Here is a 21,801-nt window from a genome sequence, read left to right on the forward strand (position 1 = left end):
TGGCACTGACTGCACACATACAAACCGAGGTATTTCCCTAATGAGAGACTGGACAATTTTAACCTACCAACGTTTTTTTCTGTTGTTTTTTTGGTTGTTTGGCATGGGCAGGCTTCAGGAATCAAACCCCGGTCTCTGGCTCGGCAGGCGAGAATTCCTGCCACTGAGCCACCATTGCACCTCCCCCTACCAACACTTTGGTCAACAAACTAAAGATCATTTGAGGAAGGAATATGAGCCTCAGTGTTATCTAAAACCTTTATGTTGAAACCTTATGGAAAGATGAATTTTAAAATTTGCAAAATGAAGCAGACAAAAATCCTGCAAACAACAGTAATGTACTTTTTACGAAATGCTATATCAAAAATATTCTTATAAGCCCAAAATATGATATTGTTTGGAAAAATATTGGCATCAACAGTTCCAAGTTGTTAGGCCAGATGACTTCACAAGTGAATTTTGTCAAACATTCCAAGAATCAACATCAATCCTGCTCAAACACTTCCAAAAAAATTTAAAGAATAGAGAAAACTCCAAATCATTCTTCTACGAAGCCAAAATCATCAGATAAAGACACCACAAAAAGAAAATTACATTCAAGAGCCCTTATGCATACAGACGCAAAAACCCTTATCCAAATAAGCAAACAGAATCCAGCAGCACAGTGAAAGAATTATACACCATGATCAAGTGGGATTTATCCCAGGCATGCATTCATAGTTCAACATAAGAAAATCAATGAACATAACACACCATATTAAGAGAATCTAGGAAAAATCCATGTAATCATCTCAATTGACACATTAAAGATATTTAACAAAATCCAGCACCCTGTATTGACAAAAACTCAGAAAACAAGGAAAAGAAGGAAATGTGTCCAACAAGATAAAGGACATATACAAAAAAAACACCACTAACATCATACTCAATGCTGAAAGACTGAAAGCTTTCCCCCTAAGATCAGGAACAAAACAAGGATGCCCACGTCACCCCTGTTTTTCAACATTGTTCCGGAAGTTCTAGCCAAGCAATTAGGCAAGAAAAATAAATAAAAGGCATTGAAATTGAAAAGGAAGAAATAAAACTTTCCCTATTTGCAGATGACATGATCCTATAAACAGAAAAACTTCAAATATCCACAACAAAGGCATTAAAACTAATAAACAAATTCGGCAAAGTGGTGGGATACAAGGTCAATGCCCCAAAATCAGTGGTGCTTCTGTACAGTAGGTAATGAACAATCTGAAGAGGAAATCAGTAAACAATTCTATTTGCAACAGTAACTAGATGAATCAAATATCTAAGAATAAATCAAGCCAAGGATGTAAAGGACTTGTACACAGAAAACAATAAAACATTGTTAAAAAGAAATCAAAGAATACTTAATAAATGGAAGAATTCAGTATTCATGGACTGGAAGACTAAATATTGTTCAGATGTGAATTCTACTGAAAGTGATATACAGATTCAATACAATCCCATCAAAATCCAACAGCTTTCTTTGCAGAAATGGAAAAGCCAATCATCAAACTGATATGGAAAGGTAACAGAACCTGAATAGCCAAAGCCACCTTAAAAAAGAAGAATGAAGCTGGAGGACTCACATTTCCCAATCTTAAAACTTATTACAAAGTCACAGTATTCAAACAGCATGGTACTGGCATAAGGACACGTGTACGATGAAATCAAACTAAGAATTCAGCAGCAAATCTTTACATATATGGCCAACTGATTTTCAACAACGGTGCAAAGTCCACTCAATTGAGAAAGAAGAGTCTCTTCAACAAATAATGTTGGGAAAATTGGATCCCCATATGCAGAAGAATGAAGGTGGACCTCTACCTCAAACCATATACAAAAAAATCAACTAAAAATGGATCAAAGGCCAAAATATAAGAAGTAGTGGTATAAAATTCCTAGGTGAAAACATGGAGAAGCATCTTCAAAATCTTATATAAAGTAATGATTTCTTAGACTTTATACCCAAAACATGAGCAACAAAAGAAAAAACAGATAAATGGGACCTCATCAAGATTAAAACTTTTGTGCATCAAAGTAATTCATCACAAAAGTAAAAAGATAACCTACAGAATGGGAGAAAATATTTGGAAACCACATATCCAATAAGGGCTGAAAATGCAGAATACATAGAGAAATTCTTCAATTCAACAATAGAAAGACAAACAACTCAATTTTTTTAAAGAGGCAAAAGACCTGAATAGATGTTTCTCTAAAGAAGATACACAAATGGTCAATAAATACATGAAAGGATGCTAAACATCATTAGCCATCAGGGAAATGCAAAGCAAAACCACAACAAGGGGCAGTGCAACAGTGGTTCAGTGGCAGAATTCTCCCCTGCCATGCCAGAGACCCGGGTTCAATTCCCAGTGCCTGCCCATGTTAAAAACACACACACACATACACAATGAGATACCATTTATCACCTATTAGAATGGCTACTATTTTAAAAATGGAAAATTACAAGTGTTGGAGGGGATGTAGAGAGAGAGGAACACTTGTTCACTGTTGGTATGAATCTAAAACTGTGCAAACACTGTGGAAGACATTTTGGTAGTCCCTCAGAAAGTTAAGTACAGAATTACCACACAACCTCATAATCCTACTCCTAGATATATACCAAAAGAATTGAGAGGAGGGATTTGAACAGATATTTTCACACCAATGTTCAGACTGATATTACTCATAACTGACAAAATATAAAAGGAACTGAAATGTCCATCAACCAATAAAGGATCAACAAAAAGGGGTATGTCTGTACATATATATATATATATAGCATGTGTGCGTATACACACACACACACACACACACACACACAGAGTGGAATATTATTCAGCTGAAAAGAGGAATGAAGTTCTGATACGTGCAACACAGGTGAACTTTGAAAACATTATGTCAAATGAAGTAAGACACACTCAGAAGACAAATATTGTATGATCCCACTTACATGAAATCATTAGAAAAAGCAAATACATGGATTCAGAAACTAGAAACTAGGTTACTAGAGGCTGGGGGGGAGTAGGGAATGGGGAGTTAATGCTTAAAATGCACTGAGCTTCTATTTGGAATGATGGGAAAGTTTTGTCAATGAATGGTGACGCTGGTACACAACATTGTGACTGTAATTAACAGCACTGAAGGACATTTTGAATGTAGTTAAAAAGGGAAAGTTTAGGTTTTATATATGTTATTAGACTAAAAATTTTTTAAACCATAGGACTGTACAACACAAATAGGGAACTCTAATGTAAACCACGGACTATAATTAATAATATAATTATATTATTTCATCAGTTGTAAGAAATACACCACACAGATTTTACTTAAAGGGGAGTAGTGCTAATGTATTGGAACTGTGCTTTCTGCATGATTTTTCTGTAAACCTACAACTTCTCTAATCAAAAAAAAAAAAAAGAATGCACATAAACACATAAATAAATGGAAAATATTCCTTTAAAAAAAAAAAAACACTTGCCAGGACAGAACTTTAAAAAAAACAGAGAGAGTTTTTCTTACATGCTGCTTGTTCTGTGACTATAACCTTTTCTTCCACCAAATCAGAACTTTGCTGCAAGCACTGCTGCAAGACAGCCAGGTCACTAAAGAAAAACCCAGCTACCTCCAGGACAGGTCCAATAATAATAAGTGTGTCATAATTTAAAAAGACTTAACATCTTAATAGGAACAGCAACCACAACTATTGGTGCTTATTATGTGTGTTCTAAGTACTGGTGTGTGCGCGCGTGTGCATGTTTGTGTATGCCTATCTATACAGAATGTGTGTTTATCTGTATGTGTATATAATTGATTTTCTCTTTCGTGTCCTAAACATTAACCAGAAATCTTCTCAGTGCATGCAGAAATCTAATTTTTTGATAATCTAATGTTTATAGCTCCTTAATTTTCAAAGGCTTAGACATCCAAATAACAGTTGCTGGTTAAAGTAAAATGAGAAAATGTAATTCTGAGGAAAACTTAGTTGTCCTTCGCCTTTGCAAATATTCCTAAACATGAGTTCACATTTTTATAGCCTATTATAATACTATTATAGAAGCTCCTGAGATCCATATTTGGCTTGAACCTTTTGTTGTTATCTAGTACAAACAAATTATATAAATATATATAATCTCTCTTTCTCTCTCTCTCTCTTCTCTCTCTCTCTCCTCTCTCTCTCTCTCTCTCTCTCTCTCTTCCTCCCTCCCTCTCTCTCTCTCTCTCTCTCTCTCTCTCTCTCTCTCTCTCTCTCTCTCTCTCTCTATATATATATATATATATATATATATATATATATCCCCACAAATTTGTAGAAATTATTGGCCCATGGGTATGGCATGCTCATTTACTCTTTCACTTGCATTGTAGCTCTCGTTATTTTGCTCATCCCCCTCCTCAAATCTCACTTGCTATTATACACATATGTATATATTTATAAGTTTATACTATCTGAATTTTTCCCAATAACTAGAAAAGACTAAAAAAAAAAAAGACTTTGCAATGTTACTTTGCCCCTTAGGAGTGTCTCCAATTTTACCATTTTTAGTTACTAGTTGCAGTACTCTAGTTTGATTCAGAAAGGCCCATAGGATATCCCCCAAAATTTTTTTGAGTAGTGCTCAAATGGACACATTATTCTCTCCTGCAGAAGCATCCACAGCCCATCAACTCTGTTCTCTCCTTGGCAAGGGTACCGGTTTGCATCTATTGTGTGCCCCAGAAAAGCCATGTCCTTTAATCCTCTTTCAATATTTCTGGGTGGGAGCTTTTTGGTTGTTTCTATGGAGATGTGACCCACCAAAATTGTGGGTGGTAACTTTTGATTAGATGGTTTCCATGGTGATGTGTCTCCACCAATTCAAGTGGGGTTGCTTACTCAAGCCCTCTAAGAGGGAACTATTTTGGAAAAAGTTTTCGAGCCACCAGAGCTGAGTCCCCACAGCCAGAAACCTTTGGAGATGCAGGAGGAAAATGCCCCCAGGGGAGCATCATGAAACAAGAAGCCGGGAGACTTCACCATGTGCTAAGAGAGAAACCCCAAACATCCTCGGCCTTTCGTAAGTGAGGGTAACCTCTTGTTGGTGCCTTAATTTGGACATTTTCACAGCCTTAGAACTGTAAACTTGCAACATAATAAATTCCCCTTTTAAAAGCCATTCCATTTCTGGTATATCACATTCGAGCAGCTTACCAACTAAAACAGCAAGCTTCCACGCTTCCACGATAAGCAAAACCACAACTTTAACCCATTTCTGGATTACCTAGAGACCTCAACGACTAAGGCAATGCCCTTCCAAACTAACAAAAGTGCACTATATTCACTTTGGAGGAGAATTTATTTGTTCTCATACAATTTTATAACCAGGAAGAGTTTGCACTCATCTAATCTAGCCTACTGATTTTATGGATAAATAAGTGACTTGCTAACTTTCCCTAAGTAAACATCAATATCAACAAGAATTTTGATAGCCTATCTTAAACAAATGGAGTATTCACAATTCTGAAAAAGATTCTGAACTTCCAAATTCATGGCACTTAAATCTCACAGGGATTTTATACTGAATATCCAGTATTTTGTGTGTCTAATATTTCTTATAAATACCAAAATTCACTTGAAAGTATTAAAATGTTTTTAATCACCTCTTTAAATTTGGCATGTCAGCAATGGAGATTCAAGGGTTACAAGAGTTTTCATGTTGGAGTTAACATAAAGTAATGAGGCTAGTCGTAAATCAGAACTATTTTTAAAAGGCTGCTAAATACCCAAATATGCATTTAAAAATAATATCCCCCAATTTCTATATGAAGAGAAATATAACTCATGAGTTTTAAGTTTTTCAATAAAAGAACAGTAGATACAACTCCAGACCAGTTGTAGCCAAATTTTTTATTACATACTCTATCAATAATAAAATATCAGGTATATATCCCAACTTATATTTAAACTATGTACATATACACATATATTCCCTACTAAAAACTAGAAATAAAAAATGAGATAAAGATAAAGTGAAAAAACACTGTTGGGTGCACGGGTAGTTCACTGGTTAGAATGCCTGCCTTCCATGCAGGAGACCCAGGTTCGATTCCCAGACCATGTACCCAAAAAAAAATGTTAAATGCTGTCAATCATTATAATTTTTCCATCGTGTTCTAGTTTGCTAGCTGCAGGAATGCCATATAACAGAAACAGAGAAGCTTTTAAAAAGGGGGAATTTATTAAATTGCAAGTTTACAGTTCTAAAGCCGTGAAAATGTCCACATTAAGACAAGGCTATGAAAATGTCCCAATTAAGGCACCAACAAGAGGCTACCTTCACTCAAGAAAGGCCAATGAAGTTCAGGGTTTCTCTCTCAGTTGGAAGGGCATGTGGTGATATCTGCTAGTTTCCCTCTCCGCTTCTTTTCAGAAATCTCCCCCAGGGGCGTTTTCCTTCTTCATCTCCAAAGGTCTCTGGCTATGTGGGCTCTCAGGGCTCTGTAGCTTTTTCCAAAATGGTTCCCTCTTAAAGAGCTCCAGTAAACAACCCCAAATGGAATGGGTGGAGACACATCTCCATGGAAACCATCTAGTCAAAAGTTACCACCCACAATTAGGTGGGTCACATCTCCATAGAAACAATCAAAAAGCTCCCACATGCAATATTAAATGAGGATTAAAGAATTTGGCTTTTCTGGGGTACACAACCAATTCAAACTGGGACACATCATTAGGAAATATAACTAAGTATTTTAGAGTCAGGTTGCTGTTAATCTTAATAACAACAGCTTTAGATCTCACTTCAAATGGTTTCCCTAATATATATATTATCTGGGAAATATATATATTATCTGTCACATCTGCTTAGAGCACAACCCTCTCTACTTTACAATGTGGTTTATTGTAGAAGTAAAAGTGACCTTCTGGCATTTTTATATACGTTCTCAATTTGCCGTTTCTCTGCAAGAATCTTTATGACACCTAATTAAAACTAGATAATAGAATCCCTAACTACAATTACAAGAGTAAATGAAAGGATACGCTCAAACTTTACAAGCAAATAGTTGTGTCACTATCAACACTTTCCTCAGGACAAGTGGTTATCTGACAAACAGACTGAATGAGGAGGCCAGCATCAATCAGAGTAAATATTAGTGGACCTTAATTTAATTCTTTTTTTTTATTAAAGAAGCCTATGGACAGCAATTTAAATAATTTATAAATATGAAAAAATGTCAGCGATGCCTTGTAAGAAACACTTTGAGCAGTAAGTGGGGTGCAGGTACACACAGCCACTCATTCTGGAAAGCTCTAGTCCAAAGCCTAATGTAAAAGCTGCCATGGCACTTAATCTTCTGGTGCCCAGCTTACTCTACTTACGATGTAAAAAACATGCTTATTTCTGTCAAGAAGCAAAGACACAACCAATCAAAGGCAATTATTATTACTATTTAGCTTTCTACTTAGCTTCATAACTAGGTTTTACTTATGCTAATACTAAGGTTAATATCAACCTCTTATGCACACAAATTTAGCACAAGATGATGACTAGAAGTGGTTTGCTCAGTATCAGAGGAAACTAAGTTTGGGATTAAAAACTGACCAAGGAAAATCTACATTTTGATAATAGAAAGTCTAGTATTGTTGCTGCTTTTTTTTCTTTAATGTTGTAGTTTCCACTTCTAGTCATGGAGGATTCGATTACCCAGATCAACCCTATTGTGGGATAGAACTAAAATTATTTAATGAAATATAATTAAATATATTTTTAAAATCCTATCTGAGGGTGGTGTGATGGTGGCTCAGTGGCAGAGTTCTCGCCTGCTATGATGGAGACCTGGGTTTGATTCCCAGTGCCTGCCCATGCCAAAAAAAAAAAAAATATCCTATTTGACACTTTATAGTCCTGAGATGACAAGACAGGAAGGATATATCAGGTCAAAATATAAGAAAAATTGAGAAGCAAAATTCTAAGCAGAGAGATGGGTTCTCCACTCTTCCAGATGTTCAGACCAAATGTCCGATCCATCTGCTTGGTTGTGTCCAGGATCTGACCACTTCTCAGGGCATCCATTGCTGCTGTCCTGGTCTGATTCACTGTCACCACCTGCCTGCATCAAAGGGTACCTCGCCATCTTAGTTCTCAGTATTTTCATTCTTGCTCTACAAACTCAGGATTTTAGTACATACAGATGACATTTTAAGATATCTCTTGATGTCCAAGCCCTCACTGGGCACGAAACCAAAATCAAGTACTAACCAAATTTGAAAAATGAGGTATCCCTCCTTATCCAAATTCATTATCCAAACTCTTCATATCTAAAATCAAAACCAAAAAGGTTCAGATAGTGAGGGATACTCATTCTACAGTAGGCTCCTAACATACTGGCTGGATCCTGCCCTTACTTTCCTATAGTTCATTTTCAATGTTACCAATGTGTTCCTTTTAAATGGAAGGAGATCATGGCACTCTTCTGCCCAAAATACTGTAATGCCTTCTTACTTCTTTCAAAGAAAAAGCAAAGTCATAACAATGTGCTACAGGCCCTTATATGATCCAGCACCCTCTGACGTCAACCACTATCAAACATCTCTCCACTCACTGACCGCCTGTGGTAGTCAGGGTTCTCTAGAGAAACAAAACCAACAGAGGAGCTCTGTAAATATGAGATTTATAAGGAGTCTCACACATCCATGAGCATGGAAGAGTTCAATATCCGTAGGATAGGCTCTAAAGCTGTCGGCTCCAATGAAGGGTCTGGACGACCGCCAGAGGAGAGACTTGCTGGCTGAAGAAGCAGTGAAAGGGTATCCTTCTTCCTTAAAAAGCCTTTAACTGATTGGATTATCTCACTGTGGGATGTGCACCTTAGTTGATCATTGATATAGTCAGCTACAGATGCAATCAACTGACCAATGATTAATACACCAGCCTTCCAGTCTATCATTCAGCCACAAAATACCCTTGCAGCAATGGTCAGGCCAGTGCTTGCTTGACTAGAAAACTGAGCATCATCATTTGGCCAAGTTGACACCAGATACCAACCATCACACCTCCTTTCTTAATTTAAACACTCCAGACCCACTACTACCCTCAGGGACTTCTCTCCAGCTGCTCACCTGCTTTACATGCTCTTCCCTCAGGTATCAACTCAGCTAACTCCCTTATGGTCTCCAAGTTCTGGTGAACTTAACTATCTCAATCCTGGCTATGCCAACCATGCACCTTAATGCAGCATCCTGCCCTCAACCCCACATAGCATTCCGAATCCATTTTCCACGTGCTATTATTTTCTTTTTTACATAACAACTTACCATCTTCTAACATATTATATCACTTACTTAATTTTATTGTTTATCTTTTCCCATCAAGTTCCACAATGGTAGGGCTGTTGAGAGTAAAAGAATAGAAAGGGTTGGTTATATGCAAACAGTAGTCAAAAACAGAGCTGAGATAACTATATTAATTTAAGACAAAATAGACTTTAAGTCAAAAACAACCACAAAAAAACCAAAAGGACACTATATATTGAAAAAATGGTCAGCCTATCAATAAACTATAAAAATTATATACACATATGAACCTAACAACAGAGCCCCAAAACAGCTGAAGAAAAACTGAAAGAACTAATGGGAGAAATGCACAGTTCTACAGTAATAATTGGAGACTTCAATATCCCATTTTCAGTAGTGCCAGAACAGCCAATAAGGAAACAGATAGCTTGAATAACACTACAAACCAACTAGACCTACCAGACATATACTGAACACTCCATTTCAAAACAGCACAGTTCTTCTCAAGCTATATGGAACATTCTTCAAGATAGACCATATGTTGGGCCACAAACAAGTCTCAGTAAATTTTGAAAAAATAAAATTATAAGTATTTTCTCTAAATGTAACAGAATGAAACTAGAAATCAAGAATAGAAAGAAAACTGGAAAATTCACAGACAGGGGAAAATTAAGCAACATATTCTTAAAAAAAAAACAGTGGGCCAAAGAAGAAGGAACAAAGGATGTTAGAAGAATACTCTGAGACAAATGCAAATGTGTATGAAATGCAGTGAAAGCAATACTAAATAGAAATTTAGAATAGTAAAACAGCTACTTTAAAAAAAAAAAGTAAATGTTTAAAATAAATAACCTAACTTTATATCTTAAGAAACAAGAAAAAGAGGAGCAGGCTAAATCAAAAGCTAGTAAGAAGGAAGTAAGTAACAGGTGGTAGTAGAGATAAACAAAATAGAGAATAGAAAAAAATCAATAAAAACAAAAGTTGGTCCTTTGAAAGGCCAACAAAATTAAAAACCGAAAGCTAGATTGACTAAGGAAAAAAGAAAGAAGACTAAAATTACTAAAATCAGAGATGAAGGAAGGAACATTACTTCTGAACCTTACAGAAATAAAAATGTAATAGGAAAATACTATGAACAATAGTATGTAAACAAATTAGAGACTCTAGATGAGATGAACAAATTCATAGAGAAATACAATTTACGAAAAATTCTCAAGAAGAAATAGAAAGTCTGAACAGACCTAAAACAAGTATCGACATTGAAACATTAATCAATAACTTCGCACAAAAAAAATCCCAGGACCAGAAGGCTTCAGTGGCACATTCTACCAATCATTTAAAGAACTACCACTAATCCTACTCAAACTCTTCCCAAAGAAAGACAAGGAGGAAACACTTCCTAATTCATTCTATGAAGTCAGCCTTACCCTGATACCACAGCCAGACAAAATTATCACAAGAAAAGAAAACTACAGACTAAGATCTCTTACAAGCGTTGAATCAAAAAAAACCTCAACAAAATACTAGGAAAACAAATCCATCAACAAATAAAAAGTATTATACACTCGTACAAATAGGATTTATCTCAGTAATGCAAGAGTAGTTCAACATATGAAAATCAATCACTGTAATTTACCACATTAATAGAAAAGGTGTAAAACATGATCATCTATCTCAATTGACGCAAAAAAAAAGTGCTTGACAAAATCCTAAACCAATTCATGATAACAGCACTTAAACTAGGAATAGAAGAAAACTTCCTCAACCTGATAAAGGCAACTTATAGAAAACCAAGAGCTAACATTATACTTAATGGTGAAAGGCTGGAATCTTTCCTCTGTAAAATCAAAAAAAAAAAAAAAAAAGATGTTTGCTTTTGCCACTTCTCTTCTTCATTGTACTGCAGTTTCTAGCCAAGGCAATTGGGCTACAAAACAAACAAAAGCATCAAGAGTAGACCAAAATAAGTAAAACTATCTCTATTCACAGATGACACAATCTTGAATGCAGAAAATCCTCAAGAATCCACAAAAACACTAATATAGCTAATAAGTGAGTTCAGCGAGAATGCAGAATACAAGATTAATATACAAAAATCAATTGACCATTCCAGCCAATCCTAAAGAACACTTAGGCAAAATATAAGATTCCACAAGGGTTCCATGCACTAAGGTAACTGTCCAGAAACCTACACCTCCAGATGAGTCCCTGGACCAGATAAATCCTGAAACTTAGAGGGCCCAGCCTCTCCAGAACATTAGACAGTTTCATCTCCCTACCCTATATTATTGGCAGACCCTTCCAACATGAAAAGTTAGAATGGCCATAGCCCAAACACCTCCAAAGAGAGGATTAGAAAGATCAAAGTTGATGGTGGAACTATTCAGAGAAGATAGGATTTAACAAATGAATACGATTGCTGAATCATTAAATTGACATCTTTAGTCCCCAGTATCTTGGAGTAGCTGGAAGTAAAATCCTATAATTGTGGAATTGTAACCCATGTCACACTCTGAAATATGTTCCACTACAAATTGTGGTGCTGTGCTTTGAAATTTATTGCTTTTTTGTATATATGTCATTTTTCACAAAAAAAAGAAAAAAAATCAATTGTGATGATAAAAAAATATTCATGCCTTCTAGCCTCCTATATTCTGGAGCAACCAAAAGGAAAAATCTGAGAGCATCGTATGGTAACCCATAACAAACTCTGGGATCTGTCCCGTAACTACGTGTTGAAGAGTGCTTTGAAAACTATTGCTTTTTTAGTTTTTTGTTTTGTGCATATGTTATATTACACAATAAGAAAGTTATTAAAAAATCAATTGAATGTCTGTACATTAGTAATTACCAATCCGAAAATAAAATTAAGAACATAATCCCTACAATAACATCAAATAGGATAAAGTTCTTAGGAGTTAATTTAGGAAAAGAGCTGCATTTTACTTTGAAGGAATCAAAAAATTCCTAAATATATGAAAAGACATCCCATGTTCATGAATTGAAAGGCTTAATATTGTTAAGATGATGATACTTCCTAAATTGATCTACAGATTCAATGCAATTCTTATCAAAATTCCAGCTGCCTTTTTTTGCAAAACTGTATAAGCTGATGCTAAAATTCATATGGATATGTAAGGGTCACAGAATAGCCAATACAGTACTGAAAACGTAAGTTGGAGGACTCACACTTTCCTAATTTCCAAATTACTTCAAAACTACAGTAACCAATCCAGTGTGGTGTTAGCAGAAGCTTACATACAGAGATTGATGGAGTCGAATTGAAAGTTGAGATATAATCCTTTGCATTTTTGATAAATTGATTCTCAATAAGGGTGTCAGGACTACTCAGTGGGGAAAAAATAGTCTCTTCAACAAATAGTGCTGGGAAAACTCGATAGAGGTACATGCGAATGAATGAATTTGGCTCCTTGCCTCACTCCAAATATTCAAAATAATCGAAGACCTAAACGGAAAAGCTAAAACTAAAAATCTTACAAGGAAACACCGGAGTAAATCTTCATAACCTTAGATTAATCAATAGATCCTTAGCTATAACCCCAAAAGCATAAGGATAAAATAAATAGATAAACTGTCCTTGGGCTTCAAAGCACACCATCAAAGAGGTGAGAAAAAAAACACAGAATGAGAGAAAATATTTGCAAATTGTATATCTGATAAAGGACTTGTAACAAAAATATGTAGAGACCATTTACAAATCAACAAAAGACAAGTAACCCAGTTTAAAAAATGGGCAACGGATTTCAACAGAAATTTTTCCAGAGATGATATACAAATGACTAATAAGCAAATGAAAAAAACGTTAAACATCATTAATCATTAGGAATATGCAAATCAAATCATAATGGTATAATGTGTCATACCCATTAAGGCGACAATAATGAAAAATAGACAAATGTTGACAAGGATGTTGAAAGTAAAACTCTCATTCATTGTTGGTAGGAATGTAAAATGGTTCATTTGCAATGGAAAACAGTTTGGAAGTTTTTCCAAATGTTAAATATAACGTTCCCATATAATCTAGCAATTCCATTCCTAGGTATATACCCAAAAGAAATGAAAACACATGTGCAAGCAATTGCTCATACACAAATGTTCATAACAGAATTGTTCATAATAGCCAAAAAAAAGTGGGAACAACTTTTTGTCCATCAATGGATAAATAAACGCAGCATATCCATACAATGGAATATTATTCAACAATAAAAAAGTACAAAGTAATGATACATGGCACAATATGGATGAACCTTCAAAACATTATGTTAAGTGAAAGAAGCAGACACAATAGGCCACATCCACATATTATATGATTCCATTTATATGAAATGTCCAGAACAGTTAAACCCATAGATTTCTAGATTAGTAGTTGCCAGGGACTTGAGGGAAGGAGAATGGGGAGGAGCTACTAATGGGTAAAGGGTTTTGTGGGGAGATGATGAAAATGTACTGAAATTAGATAGTAGGGATAGTTGCACAACTCTGTGAATATATTAAAAACACTTTGCATTGCACAGTATAAAGTGATGAATTATGTAAATTATGACTCAATAAAGCTGTCAATTAAAAACAAACTTCAAAAATCATGGATATTTCTATACATCAGCAAACAACAGAAATGAATTTTTAATAAAGATATCATTTTAAATAATTTTAAAAACCATAAAGTTCCTGAGAATAATCCTAGTAAAAATGCTCACAAACTACTAAGAAAAAAATTAGAAAACATTTTACATTAGAGAAGACGTAAATATACTGAAAGAAATACTGATGGCTCTAGGATATCATTTAACTCCTATTTAAGTTTTTGAAAGATATCAATTTCCTTTCATTGTTTTAGACTCAAATATGATTTCTATCAAATTCCTAACAAATATTTTAGAATTTGAGAACATAATAGCAGAATCAGTAGAAAAAAAAAAAGTGTTATAATCAGACAATGCAATATATTTACAATGCAATTCTAAAATGTATATGGAAAGGGAAAGAGCCAAGGAATGCTATAGAAAATACTGAAAAGGCTGTACAAAGTGGAAGGGTTTACTCTGCCAGAAAGCAAGATGAAATTAAAATCTCTAAAAATTAAGACAACGGGTTATTGGCAAAGAAGTAGAAAGAGACCAAAGTAACAAAAAGAGAATCCAGAAACAAATTTATAATAGCATCAATGTATGTATATATATATATTTCATTTATTACATACTTATAATATCAACTCTTGATATTTGAAATAGATGGCATTCTATATCACTGAAGAAAGACTAGACTTTCCGATAAAGTTGCTGAGACACTTGACTATCTGCATGGAAAAAAGAAAATGTATTTCTATCTTTTACTAGATAGAAAATTCAATTATTAACTGTGAATGGCCAAATGCTAAGGCTTCTAGAATACAGGAGAATATATTCATGACTTTAGTATAAACAAGGATTTCTTAATCAAGACAGAAAAAGCACTAATTCGTAATGGGGGAAAAAAGATAAATCTGACTACATTACAATTTAGAACTCCTTCTTACCAAAAGATATCATGAACAAAGTTTATAAAAAATCAATAATTAAGAAAATATTTATAATGCTTATAACAAAGGAGTAGTATCCAGACTATATTGAAAACACCAACTAGTAAAAAGAATTATAAATCTTTAAATGAGTCAAAGACAAGGTGCTTCACAAAGAGGAAATTAAGTGGCTAAAAACATATAAAAGGATACTTATAGAGGCAGCCTCTAAAATGGCTCCTGGTGCTCCCCACACTCTGGTATTCAAACCCTCTACTTGTGTGTAAGCTTGATGTAATGACTTGTTTCTAGGAAACCTAATACAGCAAAAGGAATAGAATGTCACTTCCTTGATTCAATAACAAAAACTGTGACTTCCACCTCATTTTCTCTCTTGTTCTCTTTTGCTGATTCCCTCCGAAGGAACCAGAGGCAATGCTATGATTCCCTACAGAAAGGCTGATGTGGTTTCTGGCCAATAAACAGCAGGAAACTGGATCATTCAGCCAACATCCCATGAGGAACTGAATCCTACAATAACCAAGTAAGACCTTGGAAGCAGACCCTCCATCAGTTGAGCCTTCAGATGAGACCACCTCCCTGACCGACATCTTGTTTTCACCCTGTGAGAGCCTTTGACACAGAGGATCAAGCTAAGCTTCCCTATGTCACAGAAACTGCAAAATAATAAATGTTTCTTGCTTTACGCCACTACATCTTAGAGTCATTTGTCACAGTAGATAACTAAATTACTCCTTTTCACCAGTATTTTCAGGTTTATTCTCCTTTTAGCATGGAGGAGGACTGAACTTTCTAAGTTAGGCGTGACCATACAACCTCTTTCACTTCTAAAATATGAGTGGAACTAACTGAGGTCACTTCCAAATGGAAGAATTTAAGGGTAGTACACGATGAACCATGCTCGCTCTTCCCTTACTACATCAGCTGAGAACGCCCTGTGCTCCAGATTTATACAAATACAGAATAATGGAGCATCACTGAATTTAGACTACTGAGTTACTAAATGGAGGACAACTGCCCTGGATAAGCCCCTGTATCCACAGGGCACTTTGCACAAATAAGAAATTGATCTTTACTACATTAAGTCAATGAGATTTAGTTACCACAGCATAATCTAACCTAGTCTTACAGATTCTGGGCTCAATCTCACCAGTAATTAGAAAAATTTATATTAATAAGATAATAGTACATATCCACCAAAATAAAACGACCTGACAATACTAAATTTTATCAGAGAAGTAGACAATGAAAGAAGGCACATAAAATGGCAGAACCATACTGGAACATGTGGCACTATCTAATATAACTGAAACCTGCAAGCTCTGTGACCCAGCAATTCCACTCCCAGGATTTTACTCTAAAGAAACTCCTGCACATGTGCTCCAGGATACTTGTAGAATAATGATCATAGCTGCTTTAATTAAAGTGGAAAAGAAAGAAAAGGAAACAAACCAAATATCCCTAAACAGGAGAATCATACAAACTGTGTTGTACTCAGACAATGCAATATATCCAATATACAATATAACCGGCAATGAAAATAAATAGCAGTGTCAACAGCTAACAACAGGGTTAAAGAACAGTATCACTGAGTACTTCTTATATGTTAGATACAATTGCAGGTAGTAGGCACACAATAGCAGGCAAAACAGGAAATAACCTGCCCTCCTGGAATTTACAATTCACTGGAGAATAGATAAGGAAAAAAAAACACAATAAATAATAAATCATACAGTATTTTAGAAGAAGAGAAGTGCTATGCAGAAAAGAAAAGCAAAGGAAGGGAGATAGAATGAGATGCGCAATTTTAAATACAATGACCAGGGAAGGCCTTAGTAAAAAAGACCTTTGAACAAAGGCTTAAAGGAAAGTGAGAGTAAGAGCAAGCTATGTGGATAACTGTGGGGAAAGCATTCCAGGCAGAGGAAGCTAAATCACAAAAGATCGTTTCTGAATTATTCAAGAATGAGCAAGTAGTCTAATGTGGGAAGAATGGAATACGAGGGAAAACAACAGGAAACGAGATCAGATAGACAAAGGAAAAAGGAGAATCAGACCTTGGAGGTCATCACAAGGACTCTGGTTTTCACTCCGGTTTTAGATAGCCATTGGAGAGTTTAGAACAGCAAAGTGACATATCTGACGCATGCCTTTAAAAGGACAGTTATCTGCTATTTTGAGAATGGGCTGTGGAGACCAAAGGATGAAATCAAAGAAAACTGTCAGAGGAGACCTTTGCAATAATCCATGCAGGAGATGATGGCAGCCTGGACAAGGTTGGAGCCATGTGTGCTGGTTTGAAAGGATGTATGTCCCCTAGAAAAGCCATGTTTTAATCTAAATCCCATTTCATAAAGGCAGAAAAATCCCTATTCAATACTGTATGTTTGAAACTGTAATCAAATCATCTCCCTGGAGATGCAGTTTAATCAAAAGTGGTTGTTAAGCTGTATTAGGTGATGATATATCTCCACCCATTTGGGTGGGTCTTGATAAGTTTCTGGAGTCCTATAAAAAAGGAAACATTTTGGAGAATGAAGGAGATTCACAGGGAGCAGGGCAGAACGACACAGCCACGAGAAGAAGTCCACTAGCCAGCGACCTTTGGAGATGAAGAAGGAAAATGCCTCCTGGGGAGCTTCATGAAACAGGAAGCCAGGAGAAGCTAGCAGATGATGCCGTGTTCACCATGTGCCCTTCCAGATGAGAGAGGAACCCTGACTGTGTTCGCCATGTGCCTTTCCAGATGAGAGAGAAACTCTGACTGTGTTCCCCATGTACCTTCTCACTTGAGAGAGAGACCCTGAACTTCATTGGCCTTCTTGAACCAAGGTATCTTTCCCTGGATGCCTTAGATTGGGCATTTCTATAGACTTAATTGGGACATTTTCTCGGCCTTGGAACTGTAAACTAGCATCTGATTAAATTCCCCTACTTAAAAATCATTCTGTTTCTGGTATATTGCATTCCAGCAGCTAGCAAACTAGAACACCATGGAAGCAATGAGAAGTAATCATTTTCTGGATTTAATTTATTTTAAAGGGATGCAAAGAAATGGCTTAATTTCATGAAGATAATGTTGAGCAAAAGAATCTCCTAAAGAATTCTTGCTTTATTCATCTAAAAAATTGTAATGGCAAGCTAAACTACACTGTTTAAGGACATAAACTGATGGCAAGACTATGAAGAAAACAAAACTGATGATCACAAAAGTCAGAAAAATAGTTACTTTAGGGCAGAAAGAAAATCTGTGATCAGGATGAAATAAGCAAAAGGTTTCTGGGTATTAGCAATGCTCTTTCACTTGGGTGGTAAGTAATGAGGCACTTCCTTTTTAATTATGTGTTATAATAATTAGTTATATAACCTATATATCTTTTTAGTTCAAAATGCTAAAAGCTTAAAGATTAATAAAATTATGTGTGTAAAAAGATGACAGATAATATCATTATTGAGTCACAAAAGTTTTAAAAAGTATTTCTTCTACCAGTGAGAAGAAATATTACAAATTCTAAGCAGATTAAATTTGACTAGAAACTCCAAAAGGTAGCATGCTCTAAGTATGGCCAGTAGGTGAACATTTGTGCTTTTCTCATTTAATTAAAAACTGAACAAAATCTTAAGAATTAGAGCAGACTATAAGCCCTTTTCTTCATTTTTAACTCCAAAGGACATGTTTTGTTTTGTTTTGTTTCAGTATTTGTATTTGGCTCTCAATATGAAAAACATAGTACAGCATCTGCCAAAAGAATTCATTTTCCTGGATATTTTTAGACCTCCCAGAGATACTGCACTTCACATAAACAAACCAATTAGTCCTATAACAGTGACCTAAGTGTGAAGAGATGACTGGGTTTTTTCTTGGTAAATTAATGGAAGAGTAAGACGGACAGAGTTTTGCCAATCATGATGACAACCCCAAGCCATGAATGCGTTGGCTGTAGATGGTGACTCTTGAATTCATCCACTATTTCATGTGTTTCCCAGCAAGCAACTAGAAGCCAAACTATTTGCGTCCTACTACTCCCTGTTCATTCAAAAAGCAGATTACTCAACTCTCTGAGCATCTGCTCCACCAACAACACAAAGGAAATGGTCCTCTGCTTCACTGCAGTCTATGAGGGAAGACAAATGACTGGACTAAACGATTACTAGCACCTCCAGGTCCAAGGTGGAAAAGCACTGAAGATGTGTTTAAACGTGTTCATAGAAGAATACTTCAAATCCATTCCACTCTCCCAAATTCCATACGAAGCACATGCTGGGAACAGATTATTGTATTATTTTAGGTCAAAGCCACCAAGAAGAACCAGAGACACTTCTAAACCTATCCTAACAACTGCTGACAAACTAGGTCTCAAATAATTTTGAAAATGTTATCGATAAAACAGTAGAAGTAGCAACAAAAGCTATTCTAACATTCTCTGTCTGTTTAAACAAACCAACTCTTTTTTAATCAAAAAGAAAATAAAGGTTTCACTGACACTTCATAGTACATATTTCTAGCATAACTTTTTTTTCGTCCAGTCCTAATTCATGGTTTATCTGTTTAGTTAACCTCTGCTATTTCCTGGGATTGGCTCCAAGATAACTAAACACATTACTAAAACTGGCATCTCTGCTCTTGAACTTTATTTCAGAAAGGCTCTAAAGAGGTCTGAAACATTTTGAAAACATTCTGCACAGAATCTTATGCTAAAAAGTAGCAAACACTGTTTCAAAGCAGAAATTGACAGAAAAGGTTAATTTTTTTTCTTCCAAAAACCGTTTTGATTTCCTTCAAAGACACAATACTGATAAGAGAATATATGCTATGCTAAGGCCATGTGCTTTTGTTGCAATGTTGCAAATATTGACTTAAAGATGAACATGATTCTTTAAGGTAGATAGGAGGTGGTCTAAACATACATATATAAACTATGTATTCCTGAACTCTTTTACAAATACTTTATTTTTCATTTTTGATAGGAAAATTCTAAAAACATAAGTCAAATGCATATAAACCCAATGCCAAAATCAAAACAGATTTTTTTCATTTTCATGAAATTATGAAACTAGCCATTTCTATCACATGTGAAAGAGAACTATAAATTTCTAAGTCGGAAACATAGCCAATATTATCAAAAGGTCCTCAGAAATCACCTTAATCAAACCCCGTGATTTGGCAGATGAGGAGGCTCACAGAGGTTAAGCAATTTATCCAGAGACACAGTTAATCCATGAAAAATCATACCAAACCCCAGTTTTCTGACTCCAAGTCCAGGGCACTGCAAATATTTGTTTCAGTATACTTCAGTCCTTACAGAAACAGTGTCACACCCTCCTGGCAACCACCTCAGCGTCAAGAGCCCTCTCGGCTCACAAGGACCCTTCTTTCTCATCTGTCTGCAAACACAAGTCCTAGAAATAACCCCGGCAATAATCTGTTACACGGCATCAGCCTGTCTGGGGTCTCCAAAATGACTCCTCACTTAGCTTTCCTTTTCTCACCTTTAGAAAGCCCTTTCCATAAGTGTTCCCAAACGCGTAGTTAAGGTTTTTGAATTTGCTTGTGGGGCAGATGCGCAGTGAGAAGGGCACAGAAGCTAAACCACCCCCCACAAGGCGACAATTTTTTTTTTTTTTTTTTTTTTTTTTTGACATCCGAATCAGCAATTCCTACCTCCAGGCCCCGGGCTTACCGGTTGGCGTCGCAGTCCCCTCAGCTTCCAAAGTAAGAAGAGGCTGGGAAGGAAGTTGGCCGGGCGACAGGTTCCCTCCGTGCGCCCGGCAGGTGCGCGCCAAGGCTCTGCGGGCTGCCCTCGCGGCCACGCGCCGGGGGCCTCCCACCCCTGCCCCAGCCCCGGGGGCGCCGAGAGCCCCGGGCAGCCCCTCCCTCCCCGCACCCGTCCCTCAGGTGGCGCCGCCGCGGGGTCGACCCGGGACTCCCGAGCCCTAAGTGGCAGGCGGGCTCCGAGCCTCCCACGCGCGTCCCCACGCCCCGCTGCTCTAGCGGCGGGAAAGGGTGGCAATGGGGAAGGAAGCCGGTCCAACCTCGATGCCGGGGTGCAGCCTCGATGCCGGGGTGCGCCCCCGACGGAGCGCAGAGATGGCGGCGGAGGCGCCGGAGCTCGGGCCCCCCGCGTGGTTGGTGCTCGTCGGGTCCGGGGCTCAGCGGAAGGGCCGCTCCAAACTCCTCGCCGAAGGGGCCGGCAAACTCCACCGAGAGCGGCGGGCTGCGGGGTGTGCGGGGAGGAGGGACTGAGGAGGAGCGAGGGTGATGGGAGGAGAAGGGAGGGCGGCGCCGGGTGGCCGCCCGTGCGTCCCCCGCGCCCTCGGCGTGGCCAGGGAGGGCGCGCAGATGACCCCGGGCGGGCGGCGGCCAATGCTGCGGCGCGCGGCGGCGGGCCTGGGGGAGCGCAGGGGAGTTTGGCTGGGAGGGGCCCTGCCCGCTGGGAGGCGGCCGGAGGAGGTACACCCGGCAGGACCGCGACGCTGGTCACTCACCCGGCAGCTGGTTCCCGCGCTCCCGCCCCAGGCCTGCGGTCCTCTGACTCTCTGCTAGGCGCTGGGTTTCTCTCTGTCCCTCTGCCCACCTCACTTCCAGGCCCCTACTGCATCAGGTGTGGAAAATGCTAGAATAAAGATTGCAGTAACGAGGACGAGTGGGAAAGGAAAGTGAAATGAAAAGACCAGGAGTAGTGAGGTGGTTTGAGTTTCCCGTCACCAAGGATATTTCAGGTAGTGTCTGGGTCTCCCATATCAGGAAGGCTGAAGAGAGCAGCGGTGCATCTAGCGGGGAAGTTGGGCTAAATGAACACCTATTTCTCTTTCAATCCTAAAATGCAGTGATATATAATGTAACGAATAAAAAAAATCTGTCCTTGAACAGTTCCGGTTCCAACTCCAAGAGAAATAGACAGTTGCCTGCTGTTCGCTCAAAATGCTCATTCCTTCATTTCTTTATTTAATGCGTTTTGGTTGAAGA

General features: G+C 37.4%; 1 protein-coding gene across 4 annotated transcripts in view; it reads right to left on the reverse strand.

Annotated features, from left to right (window-relative positions):
• LEPR (leptin receptor) overlaps positions 1-21,053 on the reverse strand; it is a 128,631-nt gene extending 107,578 nt beyond the window's left edge. The window contains exon 1 of one of the 4 annotated variants that reach the window (XM_077120699.1): positions 20,868-21,053. The gene's annotated coding sequence lies outside the window, so the exon portion shown is untranslated. Of the gene's footprint in view, positions 1-20,515; positions 20,590-20,867 lie in introns of those variants that run through there. The other 3 variants (XM_077120698.1, XM_077120696.1, XM_077120697.1) reach the window with 3 other exon arrangements.
• Between the last annotated feature and the right edge of the window lie 748 nt (positions 21,054-21,801).

This window comes from Tamandua tetradactyla, chromosome 11, assembly GCF_023851605.1.
Source record: "Tamandua tetradactyla isolate mTamTet1 chromosome 11, mTamTet1.pri, whole genome shotgun sequence".
Taxonomy (NCBI): Eukaryota; Metazoa; Chordata; class Mammalia; order Pilosa; family Myrmecophagidae; genus Tamandua; species Tamandua tetradactyla.